This window comes from Mytilus galloprovincialis, chromosome 2 (genome assembly GCF_965363235.1).
Source record: "Mytilus galloprovincialis chromosome 2, xbMytGall1.hap1.1, whole genome shotgun sequence".
Classification (NCBI taxonomy): domain Eukaryota; kingdom Metazoa; phylum Mollusca; class Bivalvia; order Mytilida; family Mytilidae; genus Mytilus; species Mytilus galloprovincialis.
The window spans coordinates 107283479-107299726 of record NC_134839.1 but is presented as its reverse complement, the minus strand read 5'-3'; positions in this window follow the sequence as shown (position 1 = coordinate 107299726).

Sequence of the window (16248 nt, the reverse complement as noted above, 5' to 3'; positions counted from 1 at the left end):
ACCCGTTACGGGTATAACTCTCGTCCATCATGGAAGCATTTTTGGAAGGAGCATGTTTATGAATGCCATATAAACGAGTTTATTTAAAACATTGTTTTAACAGACTTCGTGTCACTTCTTTGTGCTTCTTGTTTCAGTCTTGAAACCGTGGGAAGCGTACTGTGTGTCTCCTTCAACTACAAAGAAAAGAAATGAACATTCACTTGGAGGAGTTTGGTATTGTTGGTTGGTGCATGGAAGTATTATATGGCGTCAATATAATACTTCCATGGTTGGTGTAATACTATGGTTTTTCATATATTTTATTTCCGGTTACACTTTTTTCATACGCTGCTCGTGGACGTTTCGTATTCGAGGGTATCACCAGCCCAGTAGTCAGCACTTCGTTGTTGACATGATTATCAGTTATGTGGTCATTTTTAAAATTTTCTGTTTACAAAAGAAGTTTTTTTTTTAAATACTAAGGATTTTCCTATTCCAGGCATAGATTACTTAAGCCGTATTTGGCACATCTTTTTATAATTTTGGGTCCTCAATGCTCTTAAACTTTGTACTTGTTTTGCTTCATAACTATTTTGATCTGAGCGTCACTGTTGAGTTTTGTTGAGACGAAACGCGCGTCTAGCGTATTAAATCATAATCCTGGTACCTTTGATAACTATTATGTATGTATTAGTATATATGTAAGACTTATGATTTTTATTTATCACAATCTTGTACAAATCAAATCAGAATTCAATGTATACTAGTATTTGTACGTAGACGAAACGCGCGTCTGGCGTACTAAATTATAATCCTGGTACCTTTGATAACTATTTACACCACTTGGTCGATGCCACTGCTGGTGGACGTTTCGTCCCCGAGGGTATCACCAGCCCAGTAGTCAACATTTCGTTGTTGACATGAATATCAATAATGTGGTCACTTTTATAAATTTCCTGTTTACAAAACTTTAAATTTTTCGAAAAACTTAGGATTTTCTTATCCCAGGCATAGATTACCTTAGCCGTATTTGGCACAACGTTTTGAAATTTTGGATCCTCAATGCTCTTCAACTTCGTATTTGTTTGGCTTTATAAATATTTTGATTTGAGCGTCACTGATGAGTCTTATGTAGATGAAACGCGCGTCTGGCGTACTTAATTATAATCCTGGTACCTTTGATAACTATTAGTATGCTCCATTTATGGGCATTTTGTTTTCTGGTCTGTGCGTCCGTTCGTCCGTCCGTCCGTTCGTCCCGCTTCATGTTAAAGTTTTTGGTCGAGGTAGTTCTTGATGAAGTTGAAATCCAGTAAACTTGAGACTTTGTAAACATGTTCCCTATGATATGATCTTTCTAATTTTAATGCCAGATTACAGATTTATCCCCTTTTTTACGGTCCACTGAACATAGATAATGCGGATGGGGCATCCGTGTACTAGATACACATTCTTATTTGAATCTCTATTCTTAATGATTACTGAGTAATATACAAATAATACAAATTTATCCGAACAGGTCGAACAGCTATTCATTTTATTTAGGAACCGTTTTAGGCATTTGAAACCTTGAACTGATTGTGATGATTAACCGTAAAACAGATTATGTATTACATTTCTACCCAGGAAAATATGTATTGACACCTTAGAACAGTTTTGAACATTTCTGATTGTTATTCCCTAGGAATTTTCTGACAGTTCTAATCTCAAGATAAGATTTTGATAGCTCCATATGTTTATACAATTATTTATTGTATATATTTTCCTGAATCGTAATCCGATTGGTTACTTTTAATTATAATCAGTAATTAAATCACCTTGTCTCAGTTTTTCAAAATTATAATATGACGTCCATTGAATATGCTTTTCACGACAAAAAACCCCAAATGAGACATGGAAAGAAACTAGGTGTCACAGATAATTGAACAAGAACGAAAAACACATTGTTTACAACACACTAGAAAGACAGATCAGTCCATCAAATCACACACAAGACATATGTTTTGATCCTTGGTTGTCCTTGTAAATACGTAAATGACACACTTGCATTAGAGACCCTCCCCCCCCCCATTAGAGGTTTCCCGATTTGCTACCGTACCATCCGTAGTACGAACTGGGAGCCGTCATTGATCTTTTGAAATTAATTCATATATGTCTTTAATGCCAATTTTTTTTTATGATCATTATAAATAGTGTTTGGATGATTTTTAGCTACAACTTGGAATAATTTTTATGTAGATATGTTACCTATTCATAACAAACGATATTGTGTGTACTCGATTATGCTTTAAAAATTTAACAAACCGTTGCTAGTAACCGTTGTAACGAACGGTTTGTAATTAAGATTTATTTCCCCTGAAATTCCACAGGCAAATACAAGCTATATTATATAGCACATTCTTAATTTATCTTATGTTTGAGTGTTATATTAATGTAACAGTATAAAATGGAAAAGTTGGCATATTTTAGAGGTAGGTTTTAATACAATAGAATACAATAGAATAAGAGCTATTTTAACATTCAAAATAGATGCGCGGCTTCGTTGCTTTTGGTGCCAACTAACAGCCTTGAAATTATATAAATCGGGTATCAATGTGTTTATTTTTTATTTTTCTCTTCACTTATGTAAGTTTCACCTAACCGTCACCCTTTATTTTCTTATATATAAACAGTTTTAACAGTGACCCATCGTTTCAGACATTTTTACTTTTATTTTCAATTGGACATAGAGTTCCAAGTCTTCGAGACGTAAATATGCAAATATTTATGCTTTTTTTACCTCTTTTATAGGAGATCGGTATTTAAGGCATTTAACATTTAGTAACCAACCACGATTTTCACCTCCTTTAAAGGAGATCGATATTAAGCATTTAGTAGAAACCAAGATAACAGTCGGAAGCTCTCGGACATTTAGATTACTTGCATCGAAAATGAACGAGGTGTTAGATTATGGTCATAAATCATCACTTTTTTCTCGCGGTCAGGTGATAATCTTTGTAAATGAAAGTCAAAATGCAGAAATCGATGGGTCACTGTCAAAACTGTTTAAATATGGAAATTGATACCCAATTTATATAATTCCAAGGCTGTTGGTTGGCACCAGAAGCAACATGGCAGCGCATCTATTTTGGACGGGCAAATATCCACTTTTTGATATGTGACGAGCTCTGACGTCTTAATGCCGCAGCCTGTCTGGCAAAACAGCCGTTGGACGTCAGAGTAATCTCGGACTACGATAAATGAGATGCAAGAACTTACTGAAATACGGGTTCATATCATAAAGATATAAGAAGATGTGGCATGAGTTACAATCCGTTTAAATAACAATTTGTAAAAAGTTAATCATTATAAGTAAACGTTATAGTAGCTTGATTCATATGAGCACTCAAACCTTATATACATAGGACTTTGCCTCTTCCCTTCATTCTCTCCAATCTTTAGCTTTCTGTGTAATGTTTTTTAATCTTTATGAGTTTTGTTAGATTTTTCCAATGACTATATGTTCTTACCTTTTTGATGTTACACAGTATACAGTTAAATGTCTTGTGGTCATATAATTTTATTTTATTTACTTGCTTTTTCACAGTTGATGTATATCTAACATCTCCACGTTCAATAAATAGTCTGACTTTATTAAATCATATCCTTACCAAACTATTTTAGCAACACCTCCAATATAGGAGTCAATCTGGTTCTGTAAATATGAATATTATTTTGTTGTCCTTTTACTCCTTTGTACCTTGAAAGAAACTAACATAAATTAAGTAAAGAATCATAAATAAAACAAAAATATAATTGCATTAATACAACCGAAATTATTTTGAATATCAAATAGACCGATAGCAAAACTTTGTTATTGATAGCATTATCTTGTATGAAAACACATATGCACCAATTAAACTCAACGAAGCTTTTTGTAAATAGATAAATGCAATAATAACCATTATCACAATTGTAAAATTTCATTCGGCATAACTTATCTTACTTGGATTTTAAGTTATAGGTACAAATCAATACAATCATCATTTATCATAGCATATCTGCAAGCATGCACATGTATAAATAATACAAATGTTAAAATAATAACATTTAAAATAATTATTTTTGATATAAACTGTTTTCTATATGAACAGCGGTATACTACTGTTGCCTTTATTCTTCAAGAAAAATAAGATATATTGACATTTCTCTTGTGAATAATTTACGAATCATATCATCTAATTTTCCAAAGATCAAATTAAGCAAAAAAAAGTCAATTAAAACAAACAAAACACTTGTTATGGATGAACACAAATGAAAAATTATAAATAGGATAAACACAAATATAGCACTACTATTATGGATAGATATAAATGGTGCACTATTATTAAAATATAACTATATACAAATGAAGCAATATTATTATGAATAAATACAAATGAAGCAATATTATTATGGATAGCAAGAAAAAGTCAATAAGCTTAATGTCATAGCAAAGACAATTAAAATAATGAATCTTTTAGTCAGCACTTCGGTGTTGACATGAATATCAATTATGTGGTCATTTCTATAAATTTCCTGTTTACAAAACTTTGAATTTTTCGAAAACTAAGAATTTTCTTATCCCAGGATTATCTTAGCCGTATTTGGCACAACTTTTTGGAATTTTGGATACTCAATGCTCTTCAACTTTGTATTTGTTTGGCTGTATAACTATTCTGATATGAGCGTCACTGATGAGTCTTATGTAGACGAAACACGCGTCTGGCGTACTAAATTATAATCCTGGTACCTTTGATAACTATTAGCAGGACAAAACGTTACCATTATCTACACGACATCTAGTCCAATAACAAAGTCCCCTTTTAACATTCTATGAACACATTTAAATGTTTGAGTATTTACGTCAGCATAATATATGAAATTAAAACGGACATTAATCTTTTATAAAACTTCTTTATACATAGTTCCATACATTAACAGTACTGATAAACTATACAAAACTGTTTACATGTAACGTAAACATATTTTAATGAAAACAGTGAACAATATGAAAATAGAAAAATATACTAGCCTTTGATTGGTATTGTCAGCGAGATAGTTGCGTTAACTGAGTCACTCATTTCAAAATAATCGTCTGTTCCATACTTTGTGAACATATGTATAATGTAAGTAGCAGATGCATTTAAACCTCCAACAGTGTATGATGTTGCATCTTTGAAAACTTTGTGTTCCTGCGAATGGCCTGCCTCATTTGTTACAATTAATTTCATTCCAAGTCTTTCATAGCAAGACCTTGGCTGTTTCCATGTTATTTTAAAACTGTATTCTGTTACAATTTCAACTTTTAAATTTGTAACTCTATTATCTGAAAGAAAGAGTAACATTTTTCAGACATCCTTTTCACAATTCAGATAGAGTATAACTAACTTCTTTGTTGGTTAGCGGTGTTTATTTATTAGCAGGCAATCCGTATTCATAGTGGAACATGTAATAACTATGAAGAAGTGGTGACTTACTTATTTCCTTTTTTTTATTACTATTTTTGAGGGAGACCTAATACAAGCACCTGTCAAAAGATAACGGAAAAAAAACCAAGCACAAGTTCGTTTGTTTAATTTTACGTTCTGTCTTATAGGTGAAGTCATATTTCTGAAAAAGATCACGTTTTAGGCATCTTTCTTGTCACACCTTTTAATAATTTTACTCATGTTTATGAGGAATTATATCTTGTATCTTCGACGCGCATTTTGTCTACAAAAGACTTATTGTCAGTCATAAAAGAGGTACGAAAGATACCAGAGAGATAGTCAAACTCATAAATCGAAAATAAACTGACAACACAATGGCTAAAAATAAAAAAAAAACAAAAAAAAAAAAGACAAAAAAAATGATCCATGTAAACTTGTCGCTCATTTAATTATAGTATAACTAATCGCCGTATTTAAATATCAAAAATAAGACAACGCGTGACCGAACGACGCATGGATTAAACGAGTGCGCTGCATCCATAGCGGCTTTCGGTCACAAGTTGTCTTATTTTTGATATTTAAATACCTCGATTAGTTATACTTTTTATTACATTGGCTAATGGCTTTTTTATGAAATTAATGTAGAAAATGTAAGGAACTATATGTTTTTTTTTCTACGCATTCACAATTTGCTTTGATCCGACGTTATCGATGTCTTGACAACGACTATCGTTGTATGACGTCAGAGAGTGAAATAACCACGTTTAGTTCACATGTGAAATTATCGGTTTTTATTTAACTGGGAAATCAATGTAATTTATTGCAACCAATGTAATAAATAAACTTATTCTAAAAGGTTACCTATTCAACACTGTAGTAAATAAAGGCAACAGTAGTATACCGCTGTTCAAAACTCATAAATCCATGGACAAAAAACAAAATCGGGATAACAAACTAAAACCGAGGGAAACGCATTAAATATAAGAGGAGAACAACGACATAACACTAAAATGTAACACACATAGACAAAATCCCACGAGAATAACAAGTATAACACATATATATAACATCAAAACCAAATACATGAATTTGGGATAGACAAGTACCGTGACACGTCTTATCGCAATGTGAATTTACACTAAAAAATAAGAGAAAACAAACGACACAACGTTATAATGTAATACACACAGAAACGAACTATAATATAACAATGACCATATTCCTGACTTGGTACAGGGCATTTTTAAAGGAAAAAATGGTGGGTTGAACCTGGTTTTGTGGCATGCCAAACCTCGCACTTTTATGGCCATGTGAAATATAACATCAAAATGACAACACATGACTACAATATAAATAAATAGGAGAACACAATTGACAAAGAATCACACGAACAACATCATTGAATATTGTTTTTATTGGTATAAATATTGATTTTGTTATCAGTAAATTAAAAGCTAACTAAATATTACTAGTATGTTATATACATATATATATATATTCATGGATCTACAATCTGTCGATACCTGTTACTTGGCATTGCACAATGTCATGTTTTTCTCTGGCTGTTTATGATGTCTTTACACTAAATCCATTGGATGTTGGATGTGTACGGATTGATTGTTTAGTCTTAGATGCATGATTTTTTATTAGTTGTGAGTGGCTTTGAACTAGCTGTCAGATAACTGCGAGTACTCTCAGATCTGTTCATTGCGTCTTTTTGTGTCGGGATGTATAAGTTCCCGGCCACGTCTACTTGTATTTTTGTCCATCTGATGAGTTAAGCCTTTTTCAACTGATTTTTATATTTCGTTCATATGTTGTACTGTTATACCACTGTCCCAGGTTAGGGGGAGGGTTGGGATCCCGCTAACATGTTTAACCCGCCACATTATTTATGTAGGTGCCTGTCCCAAGTCAGGAGCCTGTAATTCAGTGGTTGTCGTTTGTTTATGCGTTACATATTTGTTTTTCGTTCATTTTTTTTTACATAAATAAGGCCGTTAGTTTTCTCGTTTGAATTGTTTTGCATTGTCTTATCGGGGCCTATTATAGCTGACTATGCGGTATGGGCTTTGCTCATTGTTGAAGGCCGTACGGTGACCTATAGTTGTTAATGTCTGTGTCATTTTGGTCTTTTGTGGATACTTGTCTCATTGGCAATCATACCACATCTTCTTTTATATATAAACATACAAAAATAATAGTACACATGATACAACATAGGCAACTAAAGAATAAGCAACACGAACCCCCCAAAAAAACTAGGGGAGATCTCAGGTGCTCCGGAAGGGTAAGCAGATCCTGCTCCACATGTGGCACCCGTCGTGTTGCTTATGTTATAAGAGATCACCCCTTGTTTTTGTGGGGTTCGTGTTGCTTGTTCTTTAGTTTTCTATATTGTGTCATGTGTACTATTGTTTGTCTTTTTCATTTTTAACCATGGCGTTGTCAGTTTATTTTCGATTTATGAGCTTGACTGTCCCTTTGGTATCTTCCGTCCTTCTTTTATAACAAATCCGGTAAATAGTCTAATTCGGTAGGTCACATTCATGAAAGAGAAGGGGATTGTAGTTACGACGTTAGAACATATCCGATATCATTTGTGAAACGGTTATCCATAACGGTCAACCAACTCGTGAAGGCGTCCGTAAAATTAACGAAGGGATGATTTCAACTTCACCATTTGGAACTTTTGGTTTAATAGCTTCCTTGTGAGCAGCAACCCTCTATCAAGAAAATCATGATAGGAAATGCAAGCAGGGGAATATCATATCAATTGGGAGATAAATACCCCGTATGCAGGTGCTGCTGGAATGTTGCCAAATTTTATCTTTGCGAAATCGAGAAAAATCCTTTTTAATTCATATACAAAAAATCAAAATGCGAGTTTAAATTACTGCGATTATAACCCTGTCGCATTTTTCGCAATAATAAAAACATCGCAATAATTTCTGAATTTACAGTATTCAATAAATAAATTACATAATGCAAAAAGTGACTCATTCTAAATGGACATTGAAATTTGGTTTACATATGTAACACTTCATAAAATCAAATAATCCTTTAAAAAATCTGTTGAAAGATCTTGGTTGCTCTGAACATTTGGTGACCTTGCCATATGAGTATTTGAAAAATTTGAATGAAACATTGTTGGGACAACCAATTCTACTAGACATTATCATTTGGTCTACACAAAAAGTTAATAAAAAAGAGACCTGCACAAAGAATGAGATTCATGCGTAGTGATTAGAAAATGAAGTTTAGTGCTTTAAAATAATTCAAAAGTATGATATACCATATAACTTTAGCAAACAAACAACCATCGCACTTTAGCATAGGACACCATCGTATTTTAGCGTAGACTATCGCACTTTTGAATATCATCGCATTTTAAAGTTCTAAATATACAAAGTTTATCGGCATTATTTTGCAAACTCATTCAAGACATTACCTATATAAACCTCTTTTAATTTAGATTTTGTAAAAATAGTCCACGAATAAAAGCGGACGGACACAAGGACGGACGAACAATCGCACGTAGATTCTCTGTCCCCACGAACTATACAATTTGCCCGGAAAACATCTCATTTATATTAAATCTATTATTTTTAATCCTCCTGAATCATTGGTGTTTCGTTCTAGTTATCTTCATCCTATCGGAATTATTTTGGCATTTTTGCCAATAAAGTTTATCTAGTCAAGAATACGATGTCGAAAAAAAAATGATATTGACCATATGATAAAAATATTTCTTTCCTAATCAATCTCTATTTATTTTTTTACCAAGATAACTAATATTTTCTTTATGAACTTTATTACTGTATCTTTCAAAAGGATTTCATCGTTTATTCATAAAATTCTAGCAATGATAAATTGAATTATTTTTTACAATCAACGGTTCTGAAAATTAATGTATTTCTGCCAATTGTAAATATTCTAAAAGACTTGACCTAACTCGAACCCTTACTAACATGTTTTTATCAGTTAAAATTAGCAGTGCAAAATATTTATAAATCTTGATAAATGTATTTATTATCAATAGTAGTCACCTCAATCTCAGAATGAGAAAGCAACTAGTAATAGAGTCGACATACACAATATACTTTATCTTAAATTTTCTTACATTCTTGAATACCACTGAGATCTGTCACTTTTATTATCTAAAATATTAGAAAATAAATCGTTAAAACATTCGTTGTTATACTTAATTTATGTTTAAATTAAAACAGTCATTGATATGTGTTCTCAAAAACTTACTGCTGGCAAAACTAATACAACATAATTGAAAATAATTATTACTTATTTAAAATTTTAGATTATCAACGTTAACAGTAGGATCTAGTTTTGATACGTCTCATCAACATTGTGTATTGAAGAATACTTAAATTCTACAATTTGAACTGAATAAGCATAATTAAAACAGCCAGATCTCGTCTTTAGTTAAAACTGTTGGTATTTTTTTTAGGTCACAAAAAATAAATGAAAGTACAAACTTCTTTAATTGTTTTTCTAGATAACATGGCACCATTGTAAGATGTTATTTCCAACTTGTACGTCTCGATTGTTGTAGCATTCATAGCGACTCCCATCCAACAATTGTCTATATCCAACCTTAAAGTTGACATGTAACATTTGTTACGATCTGCTTCCGAACAGTAGCATTCTACTATGTTTTGACAATCACTAGCATTCTGAAATAATAGAAAAAGAAACGACATTCAAAAGTAGTTTCATGTGAACGACAATTTTATAATGATAAAAGATAACTAGATGGAAATTAATTTTTATAAGATCTTAGTGACAAATATTTCGTCACAAGTACTGAAATCCGGTAATTTTTAATTGTTTTTTCGTTGTTCATGTGATTTTGACTTTCACCCGATAACTTGAAGTCTTAGAACGAGTAATCCTTAATACTGAACACATTTGTATGAACCAACATAACACAAGCCCGATAAAAAAGACTTTTTAAATTTAACACCATGGTATATAAAGTCCTACTTTCAAAATTATTAAGGACGTAAGATTTGAAAAGACTCAAGCGAGAGCTGAAAAATACCAAAGGGGTATTTAAACTAGTTAGTCCAAAACAAACTGAAAATGCAAAGGGATAAAACAGCATACAACAGTATACAAAACAAAACACAGATAACCAAAAACTACGAAACACAAACCTCGCCAAAAAATCGGAAAAACTCAGGTACTCCGTCATGGTACAGTTGGAATACTCATATTAGAATAAACCCAGCGATTAGTCTAATTTGGTTTGTCAAATGACTAAAAGAGGACGGGATTGTGTATCTATTAAGCATATATTTCATAACGGTCAATCAACTCGTAACGGTATCTCTAAAGTTTCGAAAGGACAATTTCAATCTCACCTCTTGGAACTCTTGGATTAATAGCGTCATTGCAAGCAGCAACGCTCTATCAAGAAAGTCATGACTTAAATTGCAGGCTCTGGAATAGCAAATCAATCTGGAGATATAATTTCTTTTGTCGTTAAATATGTCTACAACCAACTATCACTGTCAATTTCTATATGTAAGACAAGATATAAGGTACACTAAAAAGTCTGTGGTGTATCCCTATTTAAAGTTCGATGTTGATAGATGAGATCAACATAGTCACTTAAATTGAATTATCTATTAAGAGGAAATCACCTATACAGCAGGTAATACTAATAAAATCACAAAAAAAACTGAACTCCAAGGAAAATTCATAACGGAAAGTCCCAAATCAAATGGCAAAATCAAAAGCTAAAACATAACACATGTCATATTCCTCACTTTGTTCAGGCATTCTCTTATGTAGAAAATGGTTGATTAAACCTGGTTTTATATCTAGCTAAACCTCTTACTTGAATGACAGTCGCAGAAAATTTCATTATATTGATAAAAATGTGCGAACAAACCAAACAGACATAATAGGTAAAAATACAGGTATAGCAGTCAACAATATAACATTATCTTAATCACTATTTAAACAAAGAAATATTTTACAAAGAAGCACAAAAAGGCATATACTTAGTAGACAAAGCACATAAGCACAAAATGTATAGAACAATAACACAATGACGTGATGCAAAAATACAGAACAACATCATATGTAACAAAGAAACACAAAAGGCATATAGACAAAGCACATTACAAAAAATGAAAGACATATATAAAAAAGTTATCATAGGTAGAGAGTCCCGTCAAATGGTTTCACCAAATAGTTATCAAAAGTACCAGGATTATAATTTTATACGCCAGACGCGCGTTTCGTCTACATAAGACTCATCAGTGACGCTCAGATCTAAATAGTTAAAAAGCCAAACAAATACAAAGTTGAAGAGCATTGAGGACCCAAAAACAGACTAAACAGTAAAAATAATTTTCGTAAAGACAAATAAATAACTATGACATGTTAATATAATACAACGTCAGTGCCCATAATCTATACTTCAAGACCATCTTGTATTATTTGTGAAGTTGATACGAAAATTTATCAACAAGATCTTGGTGCCTCCCGATGACTTTTTTTTCAGAAAAAAGAACGAGACGTTCTTGACATATTCCTGGTTCATCAACTTTCTGCTCAGACACTGGTGACGTTTTACTTTCATTCCTCCCAAGTAAGTTCTGTATAAATTCTGCTTCATAAAATTTAACAAAGAAGTCGGCAAAAAGGGGGTCATCGGTGGTTCTCATTAGAATGCCCTATTTCTTTTTATCAATTGTTGAAAATAGTTATCAAAAGAAAGTACCAGACTTTTAATTTGATACGCCAGATATTACATATCAGTGACGCTCAGATCAAAATATTTAGAAAGCCAAACAAGTACAAACGTAAGAGCCGTGAGGACTAAACATTACAAAACGTTAAGCTAAATACAGCTACGGTAAGTTATGCCTTTGATAAAAAAAACCTTTAGTATTTCGAATAATTCATACTTTTGAAAAGAGAAAATATATAAAAATGACCATACAATTGATACTCATATGATCACCGAAGTACTGACTACTAGGCTGATGATACCCTCGGGGATGAAACGTCTACAAGCAGCGGCATTTACCCCGTGGTGTAAATAGTTATCAAAGGTAGCAGGTTCATAATTTTATACACGAGACGCGTGTTTCGTCTAGATAAGACTTTATCAGTGACGCACAGATCAAAATAGTTAGAAGGCAAAACAAGTTTAAAGTTGAAAGCATTGAGGACCGATAATTCCAAAAGGTTTTGCCAATGACAGCTAAAGTAATATACGCCGGGGATAAGACAATCCTTAGTAGGTCTAATAATTCATACTTTTGCGAAGACTAAATTTATAAAAAAAATTACCATATAATTGATATTCATGTCAACATCAGAGTGCTGAGCACTGAGCTGCTGTTAACGTAATATGATGTTTAAAATCAAAAACTAGAAACGTTTTTGCAGCTACAATGATATAATGAAATAGAAAAATTACCACAATCAAATCAGCACCCTTGTATCTATGTTCATATTTTATTTCACCGGACTGTGTTACTATTTTCAGCGTAACTAAAGGGACACCACTGTGATCGTCCTTTGATGCAAATGATAACCTGAAAAGATAAATTGGTTGAACCAAAACAAAAAAATGTGATACAAAACAACACTATTTTCTTTTTTTTTTTACGAAAAGGATATCAACTAATCCTCATTAATTTATCAGTTGCTTTTGTGTTGCAAAGACAAATAAAAAACAAAGTTGATGAGAACTATAAACTGACAATCCCCCAAATGTGTTCCAAAATAGACTATGGCAATCTCTACCCGGGGTAAGAAAAAAAATGTGTTGAGTATTTTACCGTTTACTAACAGAAAATGGCAAAAAGTTGATGACTATTTGGCTACTGATATACTATGAAAATTCAATACAGTTATCTCTTTAACGGGACAGATACATTTTCTATGTTCAGTGGACTGTGAAATCAGGGTAAAACTCTTATTTAGCATTAAAATAGTAAATATCATATCATAAGGAACATGTGTACTAAGTTTAAAGTTGATTGGACTTCAACTTCATTAAAAACTACCTTGACCAAAAACTTTACGAGTCGTCCCCAAAAGTGGCAGTGTTTAAAATATCTCAAGACTATAAGATTATAAAACGATACGCCAGACGCGAGTTTCGTCTACATAAGACTCTTCAGAGAAGCTCTCATCAAAAGGAGCCAAATTGCATAGCGTTATTAAACGTAAACGACGAATGTTGTGCCAAAAAAAATGTGTGTATGATACTAGTTTCAGGGCGCATGACACTTAATTTAATAGGTTTGCTGCTCACAAGGAAGCTATTAAACCAAGAATTCCAAATGGTGAAGTTGAAATCATCCCTTCGTAAATTTTACGGACGCCATCACGAGTTGGTTGACCGTTATGGAATAACCGTTTCACAAATGATATCGGATATGTTCCTTACGTCGTAACTACAATCCCTTTCCCTTTCATGAATATGACCTACCGAATTAGACTATTTACCGGATTTGTAATCACATAAGCAACACGACGGGTGCCACATGTGGAGCAGGATCTGCTTACCGTTCCGGAGCACCTGAGATCACCCCTAGTTTTTGGTGGGGCTCGTGTTGTTTATTCTTTAGTTTTCTATGTTGTGTCGTGTGTACTATTGTTTTTCTGTTTGTCTTTTTTATTTTTAGCCATGGCGTTGTCAGTTTGTTTTAGATTTATGAGTTTGACTGTCCCTTTGGTATCTTTCGTCCCTCTTTTAATTGTTTTAGGACATCAACAAGTTTACATGAGATAATTAGATTTTTAAGTAAAGTTGAATATCAATAATAACATGAATAATAGCATCAACACCAAATAGAGCTTAATGAAGTAAAAAAAAAATGAAATCACAAAAATATTTATCTCAAAAATTCAAAACGGAAAGTCCCTAATCAAATGGCAACATCAAAAGCTTCAACACATTAAACGAATGGATAACAACTATCATTCCTGATTTGGTACAGGCATTTTCTTATGCAAAAAATGATAGATTGAACCTGATTTTTCAGCTAACTAAACCTCTCACTTGTATGACAGCCGCATCAAATTGCATTATATTGACAACAATGCGTGAACAAAACAAACAGACACAATAGGTAAAAATTAAAAAAAAAGGGATAAACCAGTCAACATTGCGGTATCATCTTAATCACAATAAAAACAGACACATGTAACAAAGAAGCACGAAAAGGCCTACATCAATTCTAACAAACTAATTTTCCTTTTTTATTATACGATTTTATTTATATATGTAAAATCAACCCATAAAGAATTGAAAGATTTTAAGTACTTTGAAAAAATCCTTACCCTGACAGACACATGGCTAGATTAACATTAACTTTAACGTAAAATCAAGCGTCTGACGTTACAGAGGTAGAAACAAAATAATTGTGTCGTTCAATGTATGAATGAATGCCTAAGTACAGAGTCAAGACAAATGGATATCACAAAAAACAGGCTCAATAGTAAAAGTAATATCATTAAAGACAAATAAATATAAAAAAAGAAGATGTGGTTTGATTACCATTCAGACAACCCTCCCCAAGAGACAAATGATTTTAGAAATTAACAAATATGGTTCACAGTACGACCTTCAACAAGGAGCAAAGCCCATGGCCCAAAAAGTCAGCAAGCTATTAAAGGCTCCGAAATATCAAAATGCAAAACATTCAAACGAGAAAACTAACGGCCTTATTTATGTATAAATTTATGTACCAAATGAAAATGGCTTAATGATCTGCTGAGTTAAGACTAATTAAATGATGTTTAAAGTTCGTTCTTATGTTACATTGTTACACCACTGTCCCAGGTTAGGACGAGTTAAGCCTTTTTCAAATGATTTATATAGTTCGTTCTTATGATGTACTATTACACCACTGTCCCAGGTTAGGGAAGGGTTGGGATCCCGCTAACATGTTAACTCGCCACATTCTCTATGTATAAAGTAAAAACACAAAAATACTGAACTCCGAGGAAAATTCAAAAAGGAAAATCAAAAATCAAAAGGCAAAATCAAAAGTCCAAACACATCAAACGAATGGATAACAACTGTCATATTCCTGACTTGGTACAGGCATTTTCTAATGTAGAAAATGGTGGATTGAACCTGGTTTTATAGCTAGCTAAACCTCTCACTTGTATGACAGTCGCATCAAATTCCATTACATTGTCAACGATGCATGAACAAAACAAACATACTCAAAGAGTAAAAATGTCAAAAATAGGGGTACAACAGTCAATATTGTGTTATCATCTTAATATCACTACATAAACAACAAATGTAACAAAGTAGCACAAAAAGGCATACATGTGCCTGTACCAAGTCAGGAGCCTGCTATTCAGTGGTTGTCGTTTGTTTATGTGTTACATATTTGTTTTTCGTTCATGTTTTGTTCATAAATCAGGCAGTTAGTTTTCTCGTTTGAATTGTTTTATATTTTCATCTCGTGCCTTTTATAGCTGACTATGAGGTATGGGATTTGCTCATTGGTGAAGGCTGTACGGTGACCTATAGGTGTTAATTTCTGTGTCATGTTCTATCTTATATTAACTCATCAGATTTAAACAAATAGAACTACATCTAACAAAAACACAGAAGAATACTATAACACGTTATTCAGATGATAAACAACGTCAGTACGCAGGATCTATACTAAGTCTTCGAGACCATGGTGTATTATTCATGACGTTGATACGAAGTTGCCTGGTGAAGTGTTGATCCTACTTTATAGAACAATAAAACAATTGTCAAATAGAAACTAGAGGCTCTAAAGAGCCTGTGTCGCTCACCTTG